General features: G+C 39.5%; 2 long non-coding RNA genes across 2 annotated transcripts in view; one reads left to right on the forward strand and one right to left on the reverse strand.

Annotated features, from left to right (window-relative positions):
* LOC106017808 (uncharacterized) overlaps window positions 1-26,605 on the forward strand; it is a 498,210-nt gene that overhangs the window by 416,011 nt on the left and 55,594 nt on the right. The gene's annotated exons all lie outside the window — the stretch shown is intronic.
* The window catches only part of LOC140002886 (uncharacterized), a 49,800-nt gene continuing 45,583 nt past the window's right edge, over window positions 22,389-26,605 (reverse strand). Inside the window, exon 3 of the long non-coding RNA XR_011810509.1 lies at window positions 22,389-24,213. This is a non-coding gene — a long non-coding RNA (uncharacterized lncRNA). The remainder of the gene's footprint in view (window positions 24,214-26,605) is intronic.

A 26,605-nucleotide genomic window follows, 5' to 3' on the forward strand; every position in this document is an offset into this window, starting at 1 on the left:
CATTTGTAATCCCAGTACTATGTGATCTCTGAGATATCTGTCGCTGCAAAAGAAACAGTGCTTCATAATTCTCGTATTCCTTCTGCTTCATAATTTGCAAGACAGAACATAATGCTGATAATTAACAGCGGCACACACAGATTTCTAAGTCTGTGACCATCAGTCCAAACTTACATGGATTGGACTTTATTTCAAGCTAGCTTTTTGGTGGTCAAAAGGTGCCTGAAACCAGTAAGAGCAAGCTGGGATAAGCCTCCCAAGGCAGGAGTGCGTGGACACGCATGGCAGACGCAATTCCAGCCCCAGTTGCATGAGCTGGGGCCCGTGGAGGTGGAGCCCACTGGTGGCTTTGGTGGTACAGGCTATTGGGGCCAGCACCCATCCCGGGGACTGCAGCAGGAGCCTATGCTAAGAAGTCCCAGCCTGGAAGAAGTCAGGTTTTACAGAGACAGGGCTTTTGAGCCCTGGTGAGATGTGCTGCTTTTCCCACTATTCCAGGACGTTTCCATAGCACCTCCCAAACTCACTGACTTACCTCTTCGCATACAGCTCAGCTTCTGAACCTGCACCTGCCTTGGAGGAAATGTTTCTGCTCACTTTTTCCCAACCCAAAACACATGCTATCTACCTCTTCGTGAACTTTTTAGTCTTTTTAAAAGCAAAGCTAGACTTCTGGAAAGCACTAGCTTGAACAGAACAAGTTTATGCCATCTCTAAAAGATTTGATATGAAATAATCATGAGTGACTACTCGGTTTGCCTTGAAAAATTACTTGAGTGCATAGTTTTATTTTCCATTTATTTTCAGCTGAAAAGTGTTCCTATAGGCTCTGGCACCACTTCCTGGGCATTTTCTGGTCCTGTTTCAGAGCATAATGTTTGTCCCTGATCAGATGTCATTCTGTGAAGGAGGACAAGCTTTATGAAGACAGGAAAAAAAAAAAAAAAGAAAAAAAAAGGTATTTTCTAATACTGGAATGTTTAAGGAAGTGAGAGGAGGAAATGTGAGATGGAGCCATATGATTAGGAAAATAAAAACAACCCAAACCAATCTGTTAACAATATGTTCCCCCACATAATGGTGTATGTTCTCATTTTAAACAACTAAACCAGTATCGCATTTTATTTTGTTGCCAAGGTTACTGAATTTTTAATAGTCTCTGGAGAGTGGTGGTTTTAACTCAGTGAATGGCATTATTGTTTAATATTAAAAATATTCTGATAAAAGCTATTTGAGCTGTGGAAAATCTCATCTTTTCTTCCTTCAAAAACAATAAAAACTGGAAACTAAGTTGCCATTTAAAACTACTGGAAAGAGAAGGCCATTTTCTGGCTGAAAAAAAAAAAATATGTAAAAAAGTAGGATGAATGAGCAGCTAAGTAAAAGCATCCTCCACGTTCAGCCAGTATGGTGCCAACAGGGCCAAGGGGCTCGGCCAGCCCCAGCAGCACCACCTCACACATGTGCCATGGGAGTGTGAAATTTGGCAGCCCCGAGTGCGCCAGTGGCCAGCCTGGGTTCTGCAGCAGGGACACATCTCCACTGGATCTCCAGGTCACCCTGCTGACACAGAGACACAGATGTAAATGTGCTTCAGGTTCCCCTGCTCTCAGTTGGCAAATTCAAGCACAGGAAAGGCAAAGTTTAGGGGAGCAGGAAGAACTTTCCAGAGCAACATTATGAGCAGAATACAGTTTATTAAGACAGGAAAATAATAATAACAATAATAATAATAATAACAATAATGATGATAACAGTACTACTACTAATAATGTGCACAAACAAGTGATGCACACTGCAATTGCTCACCACCCGCTGACTGATGCCCAGCCTAACCCCGAGCAGTCCAGCCGCCCTCCCCCGGCTAGCCACCCCTATATATTGTTTAGCATGCCATCAGATGGCATGGAATACCCCTTTGGCTAGTTTGGGTCAGCTGTCCTGGGTCTGTCCCCTCCTAGCTCTTGCTGCACCCCCAGCCTGCCCGTTGGCAGGACAGAGCAAGAAGCTGAGACGTCCTTGGCTTGGTGTAAGCACTGCTCTGCAACAATTAAAACATCGGGGTGTTATCAGCACTCTTGTCATCGTAAGCCAAAACACAGCATTCCACCAGCTACCAGGAAGAAAATTAACTCTGTCCTAACTGAAACCAGGACACAGCCCCAGGCTACGCACAAAGGACTCGCTGCAGCACCGAGATCTTTCCTTCTGTAGTCGCCTAAAGAAAATGTGTGATTGCACCAACATCTTGCTTTTGCGTTGCATATTCCAGCTGTCAAGGCATAAATATGTAAGAACTGATGGAGTTAACTTTCCTCCTCCATGCCACAAATTGCAATTTCCAACCTGCAAAAGGTGAAAGGAAAAAGAAGATAATGTTTGTAAGCAAAGACTAGAGAGAGGAGGTAGACTCAGCTAGGGGATAGGGATGCTTCTTTTCATCTTGTTGTGTTATCCTTTGCTGGTCTTACACACAGAAGTATTTGAATCTAACGAGTCAAATTCTCAGGCAAAGCACAGTTTATAAGAAAGTAATACCCAGTCTGTGGTATAGAAATTCATTGTTTATATGTTATATTCACTGCTACTGATTCATCCAAACCCACACAGACATATATATTGAAATATGTTGTCATTGACAGAGGCAGTAATTTGAATAAAATGTTTGATTTGGAAATATTAACAAATGTACATGTATGAATGGTAGCAACATTTTATCTGTAAGTATATCTGCATGCAGTTTTATTGTCATGAAAGACTTGAAAAATAGTTTTATACTGTACTGAGAGTACAAATGGACTGAGGGGAGGCACAGCCCTCAGAGATGTTTGGGGATTTCAGGTATTTGTGACATTCACTTTAAAGGAGGAAAGCTTTGTGTTGCCTTTGCATGTTCTTACGTTCAGGAGGAGTGGGCAGGTTTGGGATAACCCCCTGGGACAGGCAGGGTTCCTTTGAGCTCGGGGGTCAGAAGGAGACTCCAGGAGCATCCCCTAAATTCTCACTTCTGTGCTAAACCACTGCCTAATGCTGGCCTGGTGGTTAGTTTGTTTTATACTAGATTTTCAGTGTCATCAAATCTGGTGTGAAGTTCTGGACTAGTCAGAGACCTTACCCTACCTGAATCCTTGCACTGTCATTTCAATCTGCCCTTCTCAGAAATTTGGAGACCAAGCTGAATCTGTGACTTTCCTCTCAGGGTCCTTGCTCGCCCCATGCAGCTTGTCTCTCACATCCGAAATGCGTGTTATGCAGCACCCTGCTGTAACACCCTCAAAGTGGCATTTTAGAATCTGGAGGAAGACAGACTCAAGTAAGTTAGAAATCTCTTTTCCCACTGGTAGTCTGATAATGTAAGTGAAAACTTTTTGGTTTCATTAGGTTTCAGAAAATTGCTTTCTTCTAACTACCTCAGTGCTCAGTTCTCTGCAATGCTCTTCTGTGAGTTTGGCTGTTAAACGTTGAGTGCCACCGCTCGAAACTGGAGCCACACTACTGGGTGCTGCTATAATGACCTTCCTCATGAATATGTATCACGGGATGAGTAAAGCAGAATAAAAGATTAGAAACTTTTAACGCTCAAAACTCTCCAGAGCTTCAGCATTGGAGATTGGAAAGGCATTCTGCTGCTTCAGGAACAGAGCACCAAGGGAGCTCTCAGGTCTTTCTGGTCCGTAGGTGCTGTTTCTCAACCTCTAACAAAAAAAAAAAAAAAGGAATACCAGACCCATTATAGCAGCGCTACATATTTTCCCTGCTAAAAGCAGTAATGTGAAAGGCATTAAGAGTTTTGTTCAAAATGAAAAAATTAACCATTAAGGAGAGGTGGACTAATTACTGGGAAAAATCTGGTTCCAAAATGCACCTGAGTGTTAAGGAGTTTGAATTCATTTCAAAATTAGATCAAATTTAATTCTGCACAGAATGGATCATATTTGATATAATCATAATGAACATTACCATGTACTGTGCAGTCAGGGAACTCAGCTGAGCTTGCCAAAATTCATTCCTGAAATCACCGCCAAAGCAAAAAAATAGCTACCCCCCAGGCACAATATTGAGGAGTTTTAAAAATACTTCAGAGTGATGTTAGAGTTATGTTTCAAAAGTACCTAGTTACGTTTTGGAAACAGCACCATGCTATTCATACCCAGGACCAGGGTCCTATCCAGGATCTCCAATGTTATGGCTTTGCATGGTCATTCAGTGACCATCTGTCACTTAGCTCCTTTGGCTCTCTCTCTGTGTCCTCTGCTCTCATCATCTTTTTTTTTTTTTTTCCCCATATTTTTTCTTTTTTCTTTTTTTTTCTTTTTTCCAAAAGGAGAGCCATAAACCAAATGCTGTAATTATTACATTCAGGTCAGAGAAAAAAGCCCTTTGTTGCTGTAAATTGTTTATGTGTTTCTAAAATGTGGGTTAGAAACAGCCAACAAAAGGAGAAATGATTTTATAGGAGCCCTGTCACACTGGGATCATTTAAGCCCATGTCTGCAGTTTCATTACCAGCCTTCATTTTCAGGGAGGTAAAAGTCATTTGCACGATTTCCCATACTAAGTTTTAGTGCCACGGAGAAGTATTGACTCTGATGCCTGAATTCCCCCAACCTTTTTGAGCTCTATTTGAGTGTTTTCTGGTTCTCACACAAACTGCCTGTCTCCCCCAGAAAACATCAAGGCTCTTCTGCTCTTCTCCCCCATCAAGGCTGACTCACCCCACCGCATATGGCTCGCGTCCCAGGGCTGTTCTTGGGTTCCTTGTCCCATCTCAGGGCTTCCGAGTGCCAATCTGAGCAAAGTGAGGGCAAAACTTGGAAAAGCAGACCAAGGAGGGACACGGGAGACATTATTGTAACAGGGATAACACAGCACACAATACTGTTACGTGTCTTCAGCAGAGCACCCCTCTGCCGCTACTAACGCTTCTAAGAATAATCTAACGGGAATCCAGTATCACTCTCTGGGCCTGCTCATTTACCAGAATTAATGATCCTGAGGCTATTTTTTCACTAACCTCCCAAATTATTCGTTGGGAAAAAATGTTTGGAAGACCACTGTTGCCTTTATAGCTGTCTGAATTGCACAGTATCATCTAAACAGGAGAGCAGGGCTGCTTTACTTTATATATGGGGACATTTTCCATGAAGTCCCCTGTATCTGTACTGATCAGAGCACAGCTTCAGTGAAGAGCTGCCAAGAAATGGTGGCAGAGCGGGGGTACGAGCTGTATGGTGTGTATATACACAAAGCTTGTTGCATTTGCATAATCACCACAATTTTTGAATTAGTAGATTTTTCCAAATGCTCTTTGAGATCAAAAGTGCTGTTCTTTGCTTACTGCCACTACAGATACTCTAGGCTTACTAGAGCCACCCAAGAAACTATCAAAACCAAATGGGAATGTGTGTAAAGTCATGTCTGCTGGCAGAATTACATTGCTATATTTTTTAAAAAAAGATTCTACTACCATTCATCTCAAAAAATATGATGGGCATCCTTATTTTACTGAAGTCAATGGGATGTTTTTTTGTTGGCTCCAGTGGAAGTCAGTTTTACCCCAAATGTCCCAAAAGATGCAGAAGTGACACAATGCACTTAAAGCTAGGGGAAAAAAATGTTATCATGTTCTTTTTTACCCATTGTAATCAAATCCTGTAATCTCATGAAAAGACAGAAAGATAAATGTCTTTAAAAAAGAGCAGACAGAGGTTTCTGTGCAAGAGATCAACATTATTGATTAGTTTTGCTTAAGATCCCAGGTAAACCTCTTCTCCACTTCTGTGGTTGTCAACCCCAAAACTGTTTCTACATCAGACAGCAACACTGATAACCACTTTGTTTCTTCGATTAGCTGCTTTCAGTAAGGACAAGCAGGGAATAATTGTAAGGCAAGAACATGGTCTTTTTGTATGCTGCATTTATTAATGAACGAAATAAAAGAAAAGAAAATGAAAAATGAAAGCTGAACTTTCTTTCTCTAAAGTCAGTGCATCTACCTCAATGGAAGGGCTAGTCTCCAGATGCCTTCTGGATTGTTCTTAGCCTTGCTTTGTCATGTTTTCAGATACCATCTGATTAACAAGAGCTATGGGTGATATTTTTGCTGGCTTCCTTTCCCTTTAGCTATGCCTTGAAATCTAAGAGAGGTTAGCCTTGTCCTAGCAGCTATGAAACTGGGAAACAGAACCTGCTTCAGCCCATTTCTGTGGCTTCTCTCCATTTTGTTGAAGGCAGAACCTTGCTCAGGTTATCTGAGGAGTCAGGAGTTGCAGACTTTCTTTTATTTTTCACCTAAATTCTTTAGCTCCCAGGCTGTTGCTTTTGGGACTATTTGGGTGGTGACTTCTCAGAGGTATTTGTTTTGTTGTTTAATAAAAAAAAAAAAAGCACAGGTTTACAATTGCAAAGTGATGTGGTAATGGAAGTCTTTATTGGCTTTTTATTGGTAGCACTTTGAAATGTTTTGCTTGAAAGATGCTTTCAAAGTGTTTTCTTTCTTTGCATTTATCTCTGCTCTGCCAGCTTTAAAATGTTCCCTCAAAGACTTCTGGGAATTATAGCTTAGTGCGGTGATTTTTTTTCCCCCCAAGTAAAGGTTTGCACTAAGAATGCTATTTGCTTTCCAGAATTAGAATGTGTTGAATTCCTAATTACAGCAATTGATCTGGTATCTTGTCATGAGAGTATGAGGGAAAAACAACCTTGTGTGAGGCTGCACTTGTACCTATACAGTCAAATCCCATTTTGTGAAAAAATTTGCTCAGTCAACACTGTCTTGCCCAAGTGGTTCTGGATGGGAAAAATGATAGAGAAAGTTTTATGTGTAAGAGTAAGCTGGTGTGCAACTTCTGAGGAGAGGAGAGGAGAGGAGAGGAGAGGAGAGGAGAGGAGAGGAGAGGAGAGGAGAGGAGAGGAGAGGAGAGGAGAGGAGAGGAGAGGAGAGGAGAGGAGAGGAGAGGAGAGGAGAGGAGAGGAGAGGAGAGGAGAGGAGAGGAGAGGAGAGGAGAGGAGAGGAGAGGAGAGGAGAGGAGAGGAGAGGAGAGGAGAGGAGAGGAGAGGAGAGGAGAGGAGAGGAGAGGAGAGGAGAGGAGAGGAGAGGAGAGGAGAGGAGAGGAGAGGAGAGGAGAGGAGAGGAGAGGAGAGGAGAGGAGAGGAGAGGAGAGGAGAGGAGAGGAGAGGAGAGGAGAGGAGAGGAGAGGAACCTTCTGTTTTACATAGATTTCAGAACACACACTTACTTGATCTTTTTCTGTTAAGATTAATTTCTCAGGGAGCACAAAGTGCAGGCTCAGGCACAAACTCTGAGCAAGTATTCATAATTTGGAAACAGATTTTTATTTAAAAAAAAAAAAAAAAACACAACTAAATGTGTTGAAGCTTCCAATTACCACAGAAAAACAATTAATTGCATGGCTAGTAGTTCAAGACTTAAGCTATTTCAAGGCTTGGTAGAGTGTGTGAGACTAAAAACTATTTATATATGTCATCTTTCTATGTGTCAACTATTTGCATATGTCAAATACAAATATATATTCAATTAAGTAAGTAATAATTTACAACTTTCATACAGGCACGCTGCAAATAAGACCAAATCTGAAAGTACAAACTTATTTATAACTATGTTTTTTACATAAACATAATTTTAAGGATTTTTGTCTGAATTTTTCTGCAAGAAAAATGATTTGGTTTTGGCCTCCAAGAGTTTTGGTGCCTCATTGCAAAATGCAGATTGTTCTAAGCATAATAATTAGCAAGCATTTTCAGTACAGATTGCTATTGTACATTACTTCCTTCATGTACTGTCTTCTAACTGTGCGTGTTTTGCTACTGCTTTCTTTATAATCCTGTCGTCTTTTTCCCTTAATTTATATACCCTGCTAGTGCTATTTCTGGCAGTGAAAGTGAGTTCTAACTTACAGCTTATACAAATGAAGTGTACTTGGGTTTGTAATTTGATATTTATATTTAAAATACATTCAGTGTACTTGACACCAATAACAGTAGTTTGGGGAAATGGAAATTTAATTTAGTGATAGACTAGATAGCCTATGATATCCTTTTCTTCAATATATTGCATAGTCTCGGGGCCTGATTCTGGTCTCTAATTTAACATTGGTTAAGCTCTACTGACAATTTCAATGAGTGAAATTATTTTTCATTTACTAGAGAGTACGTGACACCAGAGATTCATTTTTATATATCATGTCTTTACATTTCCTAATACAGGGTAATGATGCTAAGCACCTGCTTAAAAAATGATTGTTCATGCTGATAATTTCCATTATATTAAAATATCACTTGGGGGGAAAAAGTATAAAATCATTGCTTCCTTTTAATAAATAAGCTTAGAAAAGAAATATCTGTTAAAATGTTCCTTTAATCTTTGTTACGTAAATAACCACATGACATTATGAAAATTAAGCTTGTGTCTGGCAGGATGCAGAGATTTGTAGCATACCATGAATAGTTGCCAAGTGGGTGCAGTGACCAGAAGAGGTTTAGGTTGGAAATCAAGAGAAAATTCTTCTTGGAAAGAGCAGTCAGGCATTGGAATGGGTTGCCCAGGGAGGTGGTGGCATCACTGTCCCTGGGAACGTTTAAGGAAAGGTTGGACATGGCACTTAGGGACATGGTTTAGTGGGTGACATTGGTTGTAGGGTGGGTGATGGTTGGACCACGTGATTTTAGAGAACTTTTCCGACATTAATGATTCTATGATTCTCCAGCCACACATTCCTGAGATCTCATTCATTCTCATGCAATGAGAATGAAAATGGCAAACATCGATATAGGCATGTTTGTAGATTAGATAATAAATCCTATATTCAAACGTCTAAAAATTTAACTGCTGTCAAAGAGGAAGCAGAAGTTAAAATGTAGACAGTGGACTTTTTTCTGTTTATAAAGGCCACCTCTCTAAGGTGTGCTCTGACAACCATTCTGTGGATCTTTACAACCTCATGTTGCTCCTGTTCTGTGAGACCAGAAGGAGAATCCAAATACTTCAGTTTATATACAGTATATAGTCATAGTAATACTTTTCTCGACCTTTATGATTTTTAATACAGAAAATAAAATACCTTTTTAAAGTAGCAAACAACGGAATTTATGTAAGAAAGAAGAAAATTGAATAATGAAGTAATAATAGCTGGTTTGGCATGCTACTCAACGGTTCAATATGGGCATGACTTGCCTCATTGTGTAGTTTATATATAGCTTCATTATGAGCAAAAGTACAATTTACTGTAGAATTATTTTTCTGGAAGGCTTGTTTTATGCATCATCTACTTTCCTGGCACCTTACAACCATGTTTAACCTGTATAAAATTAACTATATTTATAGGTGATATCTAAACGAGCTGAACATGATTTTTTTCTACAGCCTATTTCCTAAATCAGATACAGTAGCTCACCTCAGAACAGAACAAACCTGATGAATTTAGCTTTGGTGAGACCTTTGCAGCCAGCTCCATTTCTAACTTGTAATAACATGAGGCGGATTGCCTGCTGAAGTTTCCTTTGGTTTTCTCCTTTAAAATTGCACCCTACAGATGAGCTGGAGCGCTTATCTCTCAGAAGGGATTTTGGGTGAAAGTATATTGCGTAGAAGGCCAAAAAACTTTTCCAAAGAAAAAGAAAAAGAAAAAGAAAAAGAAAAAGAAAAAGAAAAAAGAAAAAAGAAAAAGGAAAAAAAAAAAAAAGAAAAAGAAAAAGAAAACAAAGGTAATTTCTAAGGTGGAATTTTACCTCCACTAGAACTACTTTTTCAAAACAATGTAGAAGATGGATAATTCTAATCAAACAAGTAACATTATTGTAAAGTGACAAGGGGCTGGGGGTGGGGGGTAGTTTTCTGCTGTGTAGCTTGACATGTAACTAGTTGTTCAAGTACATGTGTGTTTGTCTTCCAGAATTACACCTTCAGGTGGTAGCTAGCCATCCTACCTCTGAGTAATTGCTCTTCAGTTTATTTATCCGAATTATCATCTTTGCTAGCATTCGAAGAGTTTTGTACAAGAGGAACTCACATACAATTCACTTTCAGTAAGCTGTGTAATTAGCTGATAGTTCTTAATACCTGAGACAACTTCAGGTCACATATTTAATAGAAGCTATTTTGGCTACATAGAATCATGATTACCCCCAACCCCCATGCAATCAAAAAACAAGTTCCTCGAGATTCACCTTAATTTTCAATTCATTTCAGGTTCCACATCTTATTCAGCAAGTATTCATTTATATTTAGAAAGTGAATATGCAGTAAGCAGAAAGTTTTCAATTAGAGGTCATTATAGTTCTCTCTGGTTATTATAAGGAATAGAATTTTAAAAAAGAAAGAAAAAAAAAACCTAAACACGTGCTTTTCTCTTAAATCTGCTTTTCCCCAGAGAATATTCATAGGGAGTTTTTATTTTCGTTTTTTTTTTTTTAAAAAAAAAAAAAGGATGAAAAATATCTCAAACAAAATGATAGAAAATGATGTGAAGCTTTAAATGTCACCTTTCCCAATGAAGTTAGCAGTAGAAAGTTGCAGGAAAAAGATATGTTTTAAAGTCTACTGTGTGATAAAGACGTGGCTGCCTCCCAGGAGATAGCTGCCTTGCTGATAAAAGGCAAAGTCCACTGGCTACACAGCCACCTCGCCTGGAGCACTTTCCCCGGTGACCTCTCCCTACAGACCCCTGTCGATAGCACTGCAGACTGAGAAAGCTGTGCTTCGGTGTCTGGGATAGGAAAAGATGATCATTCATTATCATATAATGACCTTCCAGAGTGGGAGTCCATCTCAATAGTATATTAAAGCAATCCATTCAGGTATAACAGAATAAATAGGCCAAACTATATCAAAAATCTCTGAGCCATAAACTATTTATTGGCAATTGAAAGATAAGCTTCACAGAAGAAGCTACTGTGTATTTGCCTTCTGGTTTAAAGCTATTTTTGAATCCTCAAAGATATATTTAAAAACCCTTGCAAAGCCACCCGTCAGTCGACGGTCCATGGAAAGAATAGGCTTCTAGCTCAAAGCTTTGAACACTGTCACTAGCTTTAGTTTTCAGCTTAATTGTTCAGTGTTTATTACATGAGACTTTATATATAAAAAGTACACTTGACATGGTGAGAGGACTCAGTGAGATTTGACTTAAGAAATCTGGGCAACATATACCCAAACGTAAGTAAACAATCATCTACTTAATTTACAAACATGGTTCAAAAGGTATCCTTTGGCGTAACAGCTCTCTTCTGTTACCTTCTTGGGAAACCAGTAGTTAAATTTAGGACCTGAAGCTATAGTTACAGATTAACCATTAATCGGAGACAGTCAAGTATTAATAAAATATCAGTATTTTTAAAAAGCATTTATGATGTCTCCTGGAACAACAGCAAGAACAAATTGTATGCTAGCACATACAGGTTGTGCTTACTGACTTGCATCCAAATCTGTGCAAGTCAACCTTCTGCTTAGTTCTAAAAAAATAATCACTGGTGTATCTGCAAAATAGTGTGTAGAACTATCCTGTGTTGCTTTAGAGAACTGCTTCAGCTGAACCTGCTATTGGAAAGCAGAAAGAAAAAACAAGAAAACAAGAGGTTTTACTTATCGGATCATTATAAAGAGACTGGAGAGCATGAACCCAATTTCAATCCAAGCCTTCTAAAGATAAAGTGGTTTGGGGGGGAATTTTTGTGTTTTTTTGTGGTTGGTTTTGGTGTGTTGTTTTTATTTTTTATTTTTTTCAGAAACAAAACATTGCTTTCTCTCATGAACTCTTCTTTTTTGTATATATAATTTCACTTTTTGTTGTTGTTGAAATGTATTTAGACTCTAAACCTAAATGACTGTGGCACAGAAATGAACAGGTTGATATCAATACTTGTTACAGATTTTATTTTGGGAGACATCCTGCAATTTACCCATATTATGTTTAAATGAATAATCTGAAGATATAAAGTGAACTTTAGGAACATGTAATAGAAAAATTTTGCGTGAATTCCAAACACTTTTAGGCAACACTGCTACCTACTGGGACGTTTGTTTAAATCACATTTTAAAGCCCATAGAAATGGCAGAGAATACTTCCATGACATCAAACTCGGCAAGAAGACAATGCCCAGATGATAAATAACTCAGCCCCACCAAAGAACACCATTAAGTTGTTCAGAAAAGTAAGTGCTGAATGACCTTGCACTTGTAGCTAACCAACAGCTAAAAACACTAGTTGAAGACTATAGGAACAAAGATTTCAAAGGAAGACGTTGTCTCCATATTCTCCTGATACTGATAGCTGTCTGGGCCAATTCAAGAATATAATCAGTGACAAAATTGCAAAACTTGTCTGAACTGAGATGCTAATTTGTTCATGTTATTTCAAGTGGAAAGCAACCATTCTAACAGCAAAGCCAGATAATGTACTGCTCTGTCTAGGAGGCAATTTGTTCTGCAAGCCAAAACTTGCTCAAGATACCTATGGTGTGACTGTTATTTAAAGCTGATACTTACCTGCTATCAACAGTCATGGAAAACTGAATATTCAGCATACCACCTAAAAAGTTTTTAGCTAAGTGCTTTCACAGTAATTGCATTCGTTTTATAGGCATAATCATAAAAGCTGAAACTGTTGAAAGTAGCACCCTTTAAACAGGAGGGCATGGATTAAAATGAAAGTAGCAAATGTTGATAAGTAAAAGTATGCTGGACGTGTTTAAAATGTGCATATGGGCTCTAAGAAACCGTAGATGTGATGATAAGTAAAAACAGTCTCTTGAAGATTTTTGGTATCATGAAGATTTCCTTTGGACCTGTTAGCTTATGATGTGAAGAGTCTGATGGTGACCACTAGTCATTAAGTATTTTCATTCTTAGCCAGTCCTCCAAGCAGTGCTACTCCCTGCACAGAACAGATTGGGAGGCAAAACAAGAAATTTGTCTCTTACAAAAAATACCAACAGAAGAGACAAATAATGGCTTAGAATAACTGCAGCATTACTGAATGTTCAAATACGAGAGACGTGTTACAGAGCCAAATTGCTCTGTGTCCACATGTTGACAAACAAGACGTGTCCTATTTCTTGCCTCATCAATAAAGCATGCTTAGCTCTCAGCCAGGATCTCACAGGGAATGGAAAAGCGCAGAGGGCTGAAAGCAAAGGACTACAAAAGTTCAGCCTGTGCTGCTCTCTCCAAGTGTCCAGGATCAGCCTCTCTCCTTTATATGTGTTTCAGGGCTACAAAAATACTAATGTTTGGAGAGCAGTAAATGAATAAGCACAACTCTAACACTGTTTTTTAAATTATTATTATTATTATTTTTAATGTACTCATCCGCCACATTTAACTACTACCTTTCACTGAGACTGGGAGCTCTTGTTCCCTTTAATTTGAGACTGGGAAGCAGAATAGATGGGGGCTGCAGGACTTGCATATAAGTTTTCATATTACGCTCATAAGTAAGCATTTTAACTAGGTAGGGGTCACATTACATCAGTCTCTATCAAATCAGCTGTGAATCAGTTGATGTAGGTATTCTTTTGCCTAGGTGATTATACCTATTAACACAAAAATTCATTTGATGTATATATGTGAAGAATTCCGGCAGTTGTCTTTTTGATGTCAAGTATGAAAGAGCATACACTTCATTAAATGGCACATCAAAAGGATGAAAATGCAATCATTAATCTATATTTTATGACATCCTCGTAACAATGCATTGTAGAAATACATCTTGCATCAAAAAGAAAGAAAAGTCCTGAAAACATTCTTGGAGCCTTTTAAATGTCCTAAGACCTTCGATTTATAGCTAAGAATAGTCATACTCATCCTTTTCTCACTGATGTCATTTTCAAAATTGGCACCACAGAGGCAAGGTTAGGGATGTAAAATGTAAACTTGCACACACTGTGTATAAATCCTTTGTCTTGGCAACAAATTATTTATTGCATTTGATCTGTTTGACTCTTGGAGCATAGTGAACTCCAGACCTAAATTAAAGCAGGCTAATTTCTTCCCTAGCTCATCCAGCTCCTCCCTCTAATGTACTGAGGAATGTCTCCATGTTTGGTGACACCACCTGCAATGTCAGATTTATATCGCGGTAGGTATGGTTTCTAATTGACAGGGAAGTCCAAAGCTGGCTAGGAGGGCAGATCTCCATCCTTGCTAACATGACAGAAGAGGGAAGTGCCCTTGGGCTGAGATGTCCCTCACTGATTTTAACAAAAGGTATAGTAGTTGTGAGCTTCTTGCCTGGCAGTAAGTTCTTGCAGGACTACGCCTGTAGCACTCAGTCCCCTCTGCTACTTGTGGAAAGCAAAAAGTTATCTGAAGCTTGAAGCTATTAAAAAAACAAACAAACAAACAAACAAAAAACTGCTTAAATGGGCAAAAGTTTTCCATTCGGAAACACCGAGGCAAGTGGAAAAACAGAGATCTGCGGTCCTCATCTCCCATGGAGCCTCTCCTGATCATTTGGGTACTTGCTTGGGTACCTGCATCTTTATGCCACGTCCTGTGATGGTACAAGCCAGGTGAGAAACTGCAGGATCTTGTTTCCCAGTGCAGACATCCTGTATCTGACCACAGAAATGTCTGAGCTCCTTTGCAAAGATAGCGAGATCCAAAACAGTCCAGGAAAATCCGATCTGGGATTTGGATGTTTCCTGGTATCAGGAAAGAGGGGTTTACAAAGTCTACAGGGTAGGCAACATAACAGCATTGCTGCCAGGCCCACTGTTTTCGGTGTCCAGTATTTTACAGCATATTTTGGAATATAAGCTGTGAACCTCAGCTTATGCAGGGTTTCACTTCTAAACACAGTTGCAGGATTTTTTCTTAAAGGTTCAAAATTATGACTACACCTCTCCAATGGGTCAAAACCCCAAGAGCAAATAAAAACTCTGAAATTTAGTATGACTTTAAACGTGAGAGACTTGTTGATTTAATGTTGAATGACATTCCAAGAGATATAATGACTTTGATTTTTAATCTTTGAGAAATATAAAACCAATTTGACCCTGTGACTATGTCCTGAAAGAAGCTACATGGACAATTCCTCCCGACTTTCTTGATTTCACACAGAGCTTGATGAATTTTCAACTGATGAAGAAAAGCAATTCAATTTGCTGTTGTAGCTTTCCTGTTGAATTTGCATTCCGCAATTATGCTATTCAAAAAGTTTTCTGGCAAGGATGTTCTTTTACACAGAAGCTTAAAGTAAATATTGGAGGAGATTCATAGAAGATTCCTTTTCCCCCAGCTTGTGAATGAGAATGTTAACACTAGAGATAAGCCTCACGGTACAATTTTTATCCAATAACAGTGTGACCCACTTAGCCTATTAAAACCAAACAATATAGTTGGAAATAAACATGCAGATGGTCACTATATCAAAGAAGATACTCTACTGAAAACATTGTATTTCTACCAGTACTATAAAAGTAAATATGGAAGAAGTAAAAAAGCATTTTTAAACACACACTACCAGAGTGGAAGAAGGAGAGTTTAAGTTTTCAGGCTGCAGAATTTGTCATAGCAAAATTTGTCATTTAAAAATGGTCCTGTATTACCTACTTATAGGGACATACATCATTCAGTCATGCAACAGAGTGAAATCTTATGACTTAACAAGATAATTTGCTTTCCATATTTCCATTATCAAATGCTAAGAGTAATCATGCCAATAATACTTAGCTGCATGTCTCAGAGAAAAAATTACTGAGAAAAATGTTAGTAATTCTGAGGGAAGGATAAATTCAACATTTCTCTAGTCTTTTCATAAGCTTTTGAAGATGAGGAACAAATTTTTTCATGTAATATATCCTTTTGATACCAGTCATTTACATATACTTACTACAAATCCAGTATTTGAGACACAGGCAAAGAGGTGTTTAAAAAATCCGCTTCAAGTCTGTAGATGGAAACAAAAAGAAACCTCAGTCTTGTAGTTTTCCCCAATGCGGTGCGGGGGCAGAACTGAGATCTCTGAGTCCTTTGGGAAGTGTTTGCTTTCAAGGACAATGAGATGTGTTTTCTCTTGGTTGTGGTAAATAACCACCAGCTTAACTGCGGAAAAGGAAGGGGGAAGTGATGCAAAGGCCACTTTGCACGTACCCCATGGCTAAGTCTTCTGTCACTTATAAGCATATGCAGTGGGGTACCCGTGCTGTGTGGTGGCCACCCAGCCCAGAATCTAAGTGAAAGATCTGGCCGAAGGCACCAAGATCTTTCCTGGCCCATGTGGACCCTTCCTGGGGCAGCTGGGATTGCTTGCCTTGACTCTGAAGAAACGTGTCCCTCTGAGACATGGGGGTTTCTTGTGTTGCCTTCATCACTTTCAAGACTTTGCTGTACAGCAGGTGGCAGTGTAACCTTCTTTCCTGTGTTGAATTTGACTCAAACTGGGGAACCATATAGTGTTTGAATCTGAAATTGGTTTCATACACCCATAAAGCAGGTGGCCACCCTGGGATGGCAGGAAGGATATTTGGAGATGAGAAGAAAGTCTCGCACTATCAAGGACCCACAGGCTTTTGTGAGCAGGGAGAGTAAAGAGAGATCTTCACGATGCTGATTTTTTGTGGGAAACAAAAATCCATGGCAACTACTCAGGAATGTGCTGTGAGATCTACAGAGGGTTGGTCTCCCAGACAAATGTTCTACTATTTCTGGCACTTAGAAGTATTAATTTATTAAGGGTGAAGTAACACAAATGGATTTTATTTCCTTGCAAGGCTGGCAATGAGGGCAAGATGCTGGCTGGCGTTTGACTCTAGCAGGGCAAAGGCAGAGGCATTTGTCCTAGTGCTGCCCCAGGTGGGCACCCAGCAGAAGAGCAAGAAGGAAGCTCTTCCCAATGGCATTTCACAGGTGGGGAAGGGTAAGTTTTAATATCCTTTGCCCAGACATCATGTAGGTGAGATTTTGTCTAACAGTACCATAAAATCCTCACAGTCTTTATATCTCCCCCATGCAGTAAATAACACAAATAGCAACATAGCTGTCAATAAACCAGCTGAACCAACCCCCCCCCCTCCCCTCCTTTTTTTGAGTCAATCTCTATATAGTGGCAATTAAAGAGAAAACACTTCAGAGTTTCTGCTCAGACTCTTCAGCATTCAGCAAGGAAAGCATCTCTGAACATCCCCCTTTTCTCTCAGGTTTTTCTCCCTTTAGTTTGAAGGTCAAAGGTTTAATTTGTATGCTCGTCTCTCTCTTTCACTTTCCAACATATCCCTAATTGAAATTTGACACATATACCCATTAGCTGAATTTATTCTTTTTCCACGCTTCATTAACAATGCTCTTTGCTATATTACGATGATAATGCTCATCATAAAATGCTCTCCTATGCAATGTGGCTTACAATGGATGGTGATTGATGGTATCAAAGGTAACATGGAATCTAGAAGGTATAACTTTACCGGATGAAATTGCAGGCTGTGGTAAGAATCTCAAAAATTAAGGACAGATTCTGGTTTTGTAACGTCTCATAGGGGATGTAAAATGTCAGCCAGCTTCTCTGATGCAGTACTGTTATCCCAGCTTCATGGAAGTGCACCTAAAGCAGGATTCATCCCCTCCTGCCTGCTCTGCACCTGAGTCTGTGGCAATGAACTTCTTCAAGGCAAATTTGATCTTAATCTACATTACTCACCTGAAATGTTGAATATAATTTTCTCCACTAAATTGTGCACAATTGGGTCTTATAACTAGAAAATGAAACTCAAAACCATAAATGCAAATGAGCTTTTCATTTTAAAATCGCAATTTCCTTTTCTGATGTACCGTACCACTTGTCCATGAAGTTTTGTCTTTTTTGGAGAATGACATTTTCCTATGGCGTGTAAGTTTCATCGGGTTGCCATGGAAACTGGGCCTCTCTTTCTCTCCATCTCTAAGTCTTTCACCTTGAGAGGAAAATGGTTGTCATTTACAGTGCATAATTTTGCAGGTTAAACTTTCTCTGATCGCTCAGATAGCGATGAAATACAATTCCAGAGTTCAGGGACAGGGGAAAAGGGGAGAGTGCTCATGTATTTCTAAAGGTGACAGCCAAATCCTTCTCTGTCTTTCAGCCTCACTTTAGCTGCAGGGGCAAGGGCTAGGAGCCCGACACGCTGAGGGAATGACCCAGGCTCCCTGCTTTACAGCGTGTTTACGTGGCCAAGCAGACAGAGCGACTCCAGCCTCTCCTGCCCTTGCTCCAGAGCAGGACGTGGCGAGCCAGACCTGAGGGTCAGGCTGTTCTTCTGTCCACACCCACAGATCTCTCCCCCTTGCCCCAAACTGGTTTGTTTTCATCTGCACAGGATCCGTGCATGTCAGGAGCTGCATCCATTGTGCAGCCTGTGAGAAAAGAAACCTACACCATGCACTGCTTGTGGAGTGAGGGGATGAGATGTCAGTGACAGTGTGATGGCCATGGGGACCCTGTCCCAGCCACCTAACACAGCTGCATGAGCCAATCCAGAGTGTGACACCCTGAAGTCTGGGACAGAATCCCTCCCAGAGCTGCTGTTAGGTAGATTGTTTGCCCATAAAATCTGAGCTGTATATAAGAATGATTTGTCTATATAGAAAGTATCTCAAAGTAAACCAAGAGGCAGTAACGTGAGCAAAAGACCTGCTGCTTTTATGGCCAACCTCAAACAAGATAAAGTGGCGATCTTTATTACAAGTGCAATGTTTGAGGTTTTAGGCAGAGAAGGCTGAGATGCATTTAAAAAAAAAAAAAAAAAAAAAAGGCTAATCATCTGAACCTCTGAATGCTTCCCAGTATTATCAGAGGTTTACTAACCACTCACTTTAACCCCTGCAAATCAATTAGCTAATGTGTGCAAATGCTTGAGGAACGATTAGTCAGGAGGAGTCACTTCGGTAGCACGTATTTAGCAGAGAGAGAAAAGGTTATTAAAAGGAAGCTTTGTAGCAAACGAGTGCTTGGAAGCCTAAATCAGTAGTAAAAAAGTTCGTTGGTCTTTTTTTTTCTTTTTTTTGGTCACTATTTCTTTCACCTACAGGAAGCTGTGCAACTCTAAATTCTCTGTGTTAGAATATACAGCTCAATAGAGGATTTTTTGTTGTTGTTTTAATGAATAGCACTGCTGTGTGCTGCATGATGTGAAGAGGTCTAAAGAAGCCTTTGCAGGAACACTACATTGCACTTGAAGAAACACCTGATATGTTTTCCAGCTGTTTCCTACAGATGTCACATGTATGCTTAAAGGTCACTGTTCTTTGAGAGCATCCACAGCCCCACTGTTGTTTAGATAACACACAAACATCTCATGCCAGGATAGTGTTTTAAATACAAAAAGTAACAGAAATAAAAAAGAGTCCAAGCAACAGACAAGGCATGGAAAATGAGATAACTGAAGGAAAAGCTGATAAAAAATGATATTTTGACTGTTGTTCCAGCTTTAGAGAACTGGGACAGGTCCCATGGGAAGAGACTTTGGAGGTCGCATGTGAGGTGGGGAAGTTGCACCACTTCATGGCTCTCACTGCTCCGGCCATCCCACCACTGATGGAGCCACCAAACTGTGTCACCTGCAAAGGCTGAGCTGCCTGGCCCCACGCAGTCTTCTCTCAGAGACAATCTGCCTGGGAAGCTGCCACACAATGGGAAAACAGTTGCTCTCTTTGGAAAATAATGAGACTTTGAGTTAACAAATTTTAAGACTGCTACAGTATCCTGGGGGGGGGGGGGGGGGGGGGGAAATAAATCAGACTGGCTTCACTCTTGAAGGTTTCATACATTTGCTTTTGTGTTTTTGTTTCCTAATCGTGAAATCACCCTGTAATCGATAGCAATATCTTTTAAAACTTCAGTCATGTACAACTGAAAGGTAAGATGTTCAGATGTTGATGTTTCAGTTAGCAGCAGACAGTATTTAACACTGGCCTCCAAATGACCTCCAAGATAAGAGATGAGAAAGACTGCAATTCAAGGATCCCAAGATTAATTACCTAAAACTGAATAGCAACTCTCAGATATTTACCCTGGGGTATTTGGTCTTCACATTCTGGTGCAGCCTAGGTGAATTCCTATCATGGAAGTGTGTGTCCTTTCCTAGAAATGCTGCGTCTGCTTTTGTATCTGCATCTAGTCACTTATCAGTCTGGTTGGGAACAGCTTGTACAAAGAGAAAAGTGAGTAAGTTATGGTACTTTGATAATAGCCCCTTATCCACCTGGCAGTTTATGAGAGGTTTCATAAACCTATTTACTCCAGGTATTTATTCAAATACAGTGGTACATTAGCAAGCTGTCACAGTACTTAAAGGTATCTCTCAGCTGCATATAAAGGAAGTGCACATAATTACCATTTGTTTCTTTATGGTGTTTTATTACAAGAAAGTAGCACAAACTGTCCTGTATTCTGCTGCAGAATACAAATTCTTCTCAATGTATCGGCGAGCTAGTTGGAAATATTTTATAATTCCTCTCTCCTGGTGTGTCCATTAAACATCTTGAGGTATGTTTTTCTTTCCTACTGAAGGTGTCTGGTTCTCCTCCTTAACAGATGAAAGCTCATGCTCTTCAGATTAAGTACATTAATTTTTATCCCCCAAACTTGTCAGCAGAAGCACAGACTGGTCTGACCAGCATGTCTAGACAGTGCTTATAGCCCATTTTCCACAGGCTCAGGGTGACCTTGGGTTTGTCACTTTGCCTTCCCCTCTCCACCCGTCAACTCAGGTTGTCAGGGCTTCTTTTCACTTGTGTCAGGTAACTGTGTTTGCAATATAGCTTGCTTTCTTGTATGTGTTTGTACAGCAAAATGAGACCATCGTCTTGGTTAAGATTCCTGAAACCTAGCTTGATACCAATAAACAAGCAATCGCTACGTATGGCTCCAAGGAAAGCTGACTGCCAGCCACTCTGTGCTTGCTTGCTGATGCTCCCTCAAACACAGGTTTTGCTGGTTTGCTTAAAGAAAAAAAAAAAAAAAGAAAAAAAAAGTGAGTTGGAGGATGAGAACATGAGTGGTAGGTGCAGCTTCTGAGCCAGGAAGAGAGCTTGTGTTGCTGATGTGCTGCTGCCCCAGCCTTGGGGAGATGCAGGGCTCACTCTTTTGATAAAAGTAGATGGAAAGCTGTTTTCACACAGTTACTCTGAGCTGAAAAATAAAAGTCCTTAGGTTAGGAGTGAAGTGATAAAAGGACTGAAGCTTCTAGCAGTCATAAAGAAAAGCAGCTAAAGGCAGCCAGCCAAGAGATAGTAAAAAGGACATTGAATGTCATGCAAATGTCTGTATTTTTGCAGTGTATCTCATATGGAGAAAAATTCTTACAGATTTTAAGATGTTATAATTTAGAGAAAACACTGTAAAGTTTCCTAATAACTTTTGACTTTAATTATTCAGAAGAAGAAAGAATATTCACTTAGCATGGGAAATCTGCATTGCTGCTCATGAGCTCATGGACAATATTTCCCCAATGATGTCCTGCAAAAGAGGAAATGTCTGGCTGAATTTATGGGAGGCTGGTGTTCTAGTGCAGTGTCTGCTACAAGCTCCTTGGCACCCTGAAGCAAACTCGAGCTTCAGGCTGCCTAAAAAGTGAACACAGGAGAATAGGGTAGTAGAGCTCCTTTCGTCTGCTACCTTGAATCCAGAATTTGCATTGGGGGAAAAGAAATTCAATAGACAATTCCTTTGGGTCCCTTGCAGCCAATATAAATCCATCTTGTTCATATGAAACAGTAAATATTGTAATAATTGACAAAGTTACTGTGCTGAGTTCTGCTGTTCTTGCATTCTAACCTGCAGCATCCTAAGATGAAAGCATTAACAGAGATGTTAGCTTGGCTCAAGCTATCAACCCCATGAAAGTGATGATTACATTTTCAGTGAGAAGTCGGTGTCCATTCGCAAAATTACCTTGAATTGCATAAAAAATTGCACTCTAGCTTCAGTATTGTAATTTTTGGTGGCCTTCCCTTTAAAAGTAACTTCCTGTAAGCACAGTTAGTTAATAAACTATAGAACAAAGGCTTTAATTATAAGGGAGTTTTCTACTCAGTGTTTGTTCACAGACTTGTCCAATGTACTATTGTTCACACAAAATAACATTACTTCAGTCACATTTGCAGAATGAGGCATATTCTGGTGCCCAGTCCTGGTTAAACGAAGCCACCTGTTTTATCTTTGCTCCCAGTCAAATCCCAGTCTGTTAACAGTTTCAGTCACTGTAAACCGACGCTGGAGGCTCCCCTTCTCTTCTCAGTATGCACATGTTTAATCCATAACTGTATCGCTGCAGTAATGACTGTCTACATCTCTGGATGGGTAAAATGTTACATAACCAATTGAACTCCATCAATAACATTAAATGCTCTTTTTGTGTGTGTGTGTGTGTGTGTGTGTGTGTGTGCTTCTTAATTTTTCTTTTTTTTTTTTTTAAGAGTACTTTTGGAAGCACTTTGCTTACTCCGTTTAGAAGCATTTTGAACATGTCAAGAATATTTCCCAGCCTCAAAGCTCATTCTAAATACTGACTGTGAGGATGAAGCAATGATTGATATTGTTATGTGATCACCACTAGCTATGTTTTTAAGGGCTATACAGCAATTTAGCAGAAGGGTTCCCATTCTAAGGAACACTTTAAACATTTGTTTGCTGTGTAGACAAGTGACCTTCAGGACTCATCTAAGGACAAGGTAAGGCACAAAAGCTAAGCTACAGCAGCAGGGAGCTGACAAGCTGGGAGTGTACATGCTTAAATAAGTTTCACTTATTAAAAGAAAGTGTAAGCTTCTTTTCTGCAACTTGTACTGTGCAGACAAAGTCCTACAATTACATGGTGTGCTGGCATACCCTAATCTCCACAAGCAAAAGCAAATAGGTCAGCAGAACAATTAGGACCAAAGTGGCACGTAGCCTCCTCAGCTGGAATTCTTCAGGTGACACCTGCAGACTGCTTGAGCTTTTTAGGCACAGATAATACAGGCTGTAGCCACCTAGACACTAAGACAGGTAGATCTGAGACTCCCTGATGAAACTTCAAGCAAACCTATCAGTTTGCTTTATTTTCTTGGTCATGACATTTCTGACTATTGCTCACCAAAGAAAAGAAAACAACTTGCTCTATTTTTCATTGCCACCTATAGTTATAGACAGTGAAAGGACAGGGCATACTTGTGGAGATATTTATTTGGTCTTTTGAATTGAAGTAACAAGTATTTGAATTTGATTTCATTCCTGTTTCTAGTATTGAAAGGAAATAGTGTGTATGGTTTCTAATAGTCAAGGCGGATGCCACTGGATTTTCATGTGCTGAAGACAAAACAGTTGAGAAACCACAGGAAGGCACAGGAGGAGTGCAAACATAGACTGATGGTATGAAAACAGCAAATAAGGAGGAGGAGCATGCTAGCAGATGGAGGAAAAGCAGACTGTTCAATAGTTAAAGACTAGCTAGGATACAATAATTTCAGTGGGGAAGACTTTGATGATCCCTTAAAAAAAATGGCTTTGCATATGGCAAGAGCTGATGAGTAAAGAAAAGATTAAGAGCTCCATTTAAACCTTTATTTTGTGTTATTGTGGGATTTTTTATGTAAACCTTGTATTTTAAATGAGAAAACTGCTGGTGGAGAATTAAGGCTAACTGAAAGTCTCTATCCCTGATAACCTCAAGGTAAGGGAAACAGCTATACCTACTTAGATCTATCTTCAATTAAGCAAATGGTCTGGAAGAGATGTTGGTGCCTTCTAGACTGCCTGTCCTGCTTAAGGGAGAATTTTAAATATTTAGGTGACTTTTGTTACACTGAAAGGTTTCACGGTTGCTCTCAAATGGACCTTCATATAGACGCACTGAGTTCATTGAGGTTGATGAGCATACTAGCTGGCTGTCAGTCAGGCTAAAATGAAAAAAAAAAATCACAAGGCAACCAAATAAACAAAACAAACAAAAAAAATTGTGCTATACAGAATAAGATAGATTAAATAAGAAGCTATTCTCTAAGACATGGCTTGGCAGGGCGTTTGTAGAAAATGAGTCAGGTTGCGGGAGGGTAAGGTACTCCCAGTTGTGCTAGGAGAAGAGTCCATTTCTTTTTTCTGATCTAGTTTCCTGCTTTTGGGGGCTAAATCAGGCTCATAAAAGGTCCAGTGGTGTGTGCGTGCTGCGTCAAAAAGTGTCATGCACTCCTTTCCGGGAGATGGTGGTGGCTGCAGTAGAGCATCAGGCAGGCCCTGAAGACTGAATCTGTGCAGAAAAGGGAGATAATTAGGATTCACTCCTGCCCAGTTGATACAATGCTGCTAGAGAAAATTTAAAATGTTTTGAAAATACGGAGAAGTCAAGGGGGGTAATGTCTGAAACAGTTACAAAAAGAAAATACAGTGTTAGCAGAGAAATTGAGTGGGATCATCAGAGTAAATGGAGCCCAAGCAGAAATTTCCTTTCAAAGCTGTCACTTCAGGAGGCCTTCATGCTTCCCAGAGACCCAGTGGAGTCTAACTGCTTAATTACCATTTATGATGTAGATGCAAACCACTACCAATCTTTGGTACTCATCCTGACGTTCTCTTTTCTCACTTTCAAACAGGCACAGTACTTCAGAGTTTTTTCAGTATTGCCAAGGCCTCAAACTCATTGGCCATGAAAGGAAAAATAAATGTTTTCTGCCACTCAGAAAGCCTTCTCTACCTTGCAGAATTAGTCCCTCTGTTAATTGCCAAAAGGCAGAAGGTTATTGAAGTCAACTGCTAATGGTTTCTGTGTTCCTTTTAATCAGGGAAGGGTCATATTACAACTGAAATAAGATTTTCCTCTCGTTGAAGCAGAGGATTTCAGACTAAGATTAAGTTCTTGATCCAGGTGCAAATTTGTCCCAGAGGGCAAATTGGTTACGATTTCTGTTACCCACCACTAAATGGGATAATAAATTATTCTTCAGCCCTTTTTGTATTTGCCAATTAACCTGCGTTTATTTAACCCTCACATTCTTGAGGAGAATGTCTGTGCTTAGGGCGCACGTGTCAATGATGCTGGGGTCCTAACGCTGTTTGGGATCAAGCCTTAGCAATATTTTAAGTATGTGTTATACCAAGGCAGAAAATATAAGCAAAATACATGTCCCCAGCTATTCCTCATTTCATTTATAAAAGCTTAGAAAGGATAATTAGGACAACTATGGGAAAAACTGAAACTGTTGAGGATAACCCAAAATAAAGGTAATGTTCTGCCAATTACTGATGCAGATGCTCTAGGTTATACCTGACAATGTATGAAAAGGACACAAACAATTTAACGTCTCCACTGAAATTGTTAATCTATTTTATAAAGACAAATTTTGTTACTGAATTACACCGAGAAAAGGATAATGACAAGATAAAACATACATACAGGCTCCAATGTGAGTTCAATTATCTGCTGCCATTTGTGCAGTTAAAACCTGGGAATGTGTATAAGAAGGACATTGCAAAACTACTGAACTGAGTACAGAAGGCAAAATCTTTCATTGCAGATCCAGATTCTATGTCAAAGCCGAAAGAAGGTAAATTCTCCTAATCAAAGTTACAAATTGACCTAATTAATTTTATAATTAACCTTGATAATTGAAAGGAAAAAGGGTGACCTTCACTGAGTTTGTTCAGTGTTTAGTTTCAGACTATAAGCAAATTCATTCCAGCTAATAAGGCCACTACTCCCAAATGCTGGTGGGATACAGTAGAAATTAATTAGCACATGCAAATGAAGACTACTTTTATTATACTGCACAGTAATTCCTAATTTATTCTTCCAAAGTGTTTAACTGTTTTATATTAAATTTTGAGGATACTATATCTTAGTTACATACAAACATGAGACTTCTAGCAAAACACTTGTCTAAATAGGTAAATTTTTTAAAAAATAAGATTAGTATTTATTTAAACTACATCTTTAAAACAAGCAAATTCTTAACTGTTTTAGTGAATTGTCCTAGTTGGACTACATTTTGCAGTACTTCCTTCAGATCTTCAGATTTAGATCATCTTCATCTCAAATTGAAATGGTTAAAAAAAAAAAAAAAAAAAAAAAGCTGTTTCATTTGATTTAAGATTGAGTAAAATAAACAGGATTTCATTAAACCTACAGAGCAATGATCTTCTACATCTGCATATAAATAACTGCCTACCACCTGGCAGGGCAAATAACCTGAAATAAGTTTTAAACAGTCTGCTATTACAGTTCTGTCAGCTTGAATTAATTCTTCGTGAAAAGGCTTTAAAGACTCAGACTCGTGCTGGAAAGCAGGATGGTGTCTCACACGGGCTGTCCACTACTTGTAGGAACGATGGGAAACATCCAACCCTGTATCTCGCTGCAGTCTGACACTTTTATCTTAATGGTGGGGGGCAAAGAAGACTTCTCAGCTACTCTTGCAAATGCTATCACACTTCTAAAGAACTTGACTAAGAGGTCTGTAAAACATGTTTTGAATCAGTAAGTGGCAGAGTGCTCCTAAAATAGGTTTGAGGAGAAGATCTTCTTGAAGAAAGGGGCAGGAAAGTGGTGTGCTTGTCCTAACAGCATCTAACCCATGTGGTTTGTGAAGGAATACTCCATGCAGGGTAACCATTATTCTCACCCATATCCAAAATATTTTAGCTTA

Source organism: Anas platyrhynchos, chromosome 7 (assembly GCF_047663525.1).
Source record: "Anas platyrhynchos isolate ZD024472 breed Pekin duck chromosome 7, IASCAAS_PekinDuck_T2T, whole genome shotgun sequence".
Taxonomy (NCBI): Eukaryota; Metazoa; Chordata; class Aves; order Anseriformes; family Anatidae; genus Anas; species Anas platyrhynchos.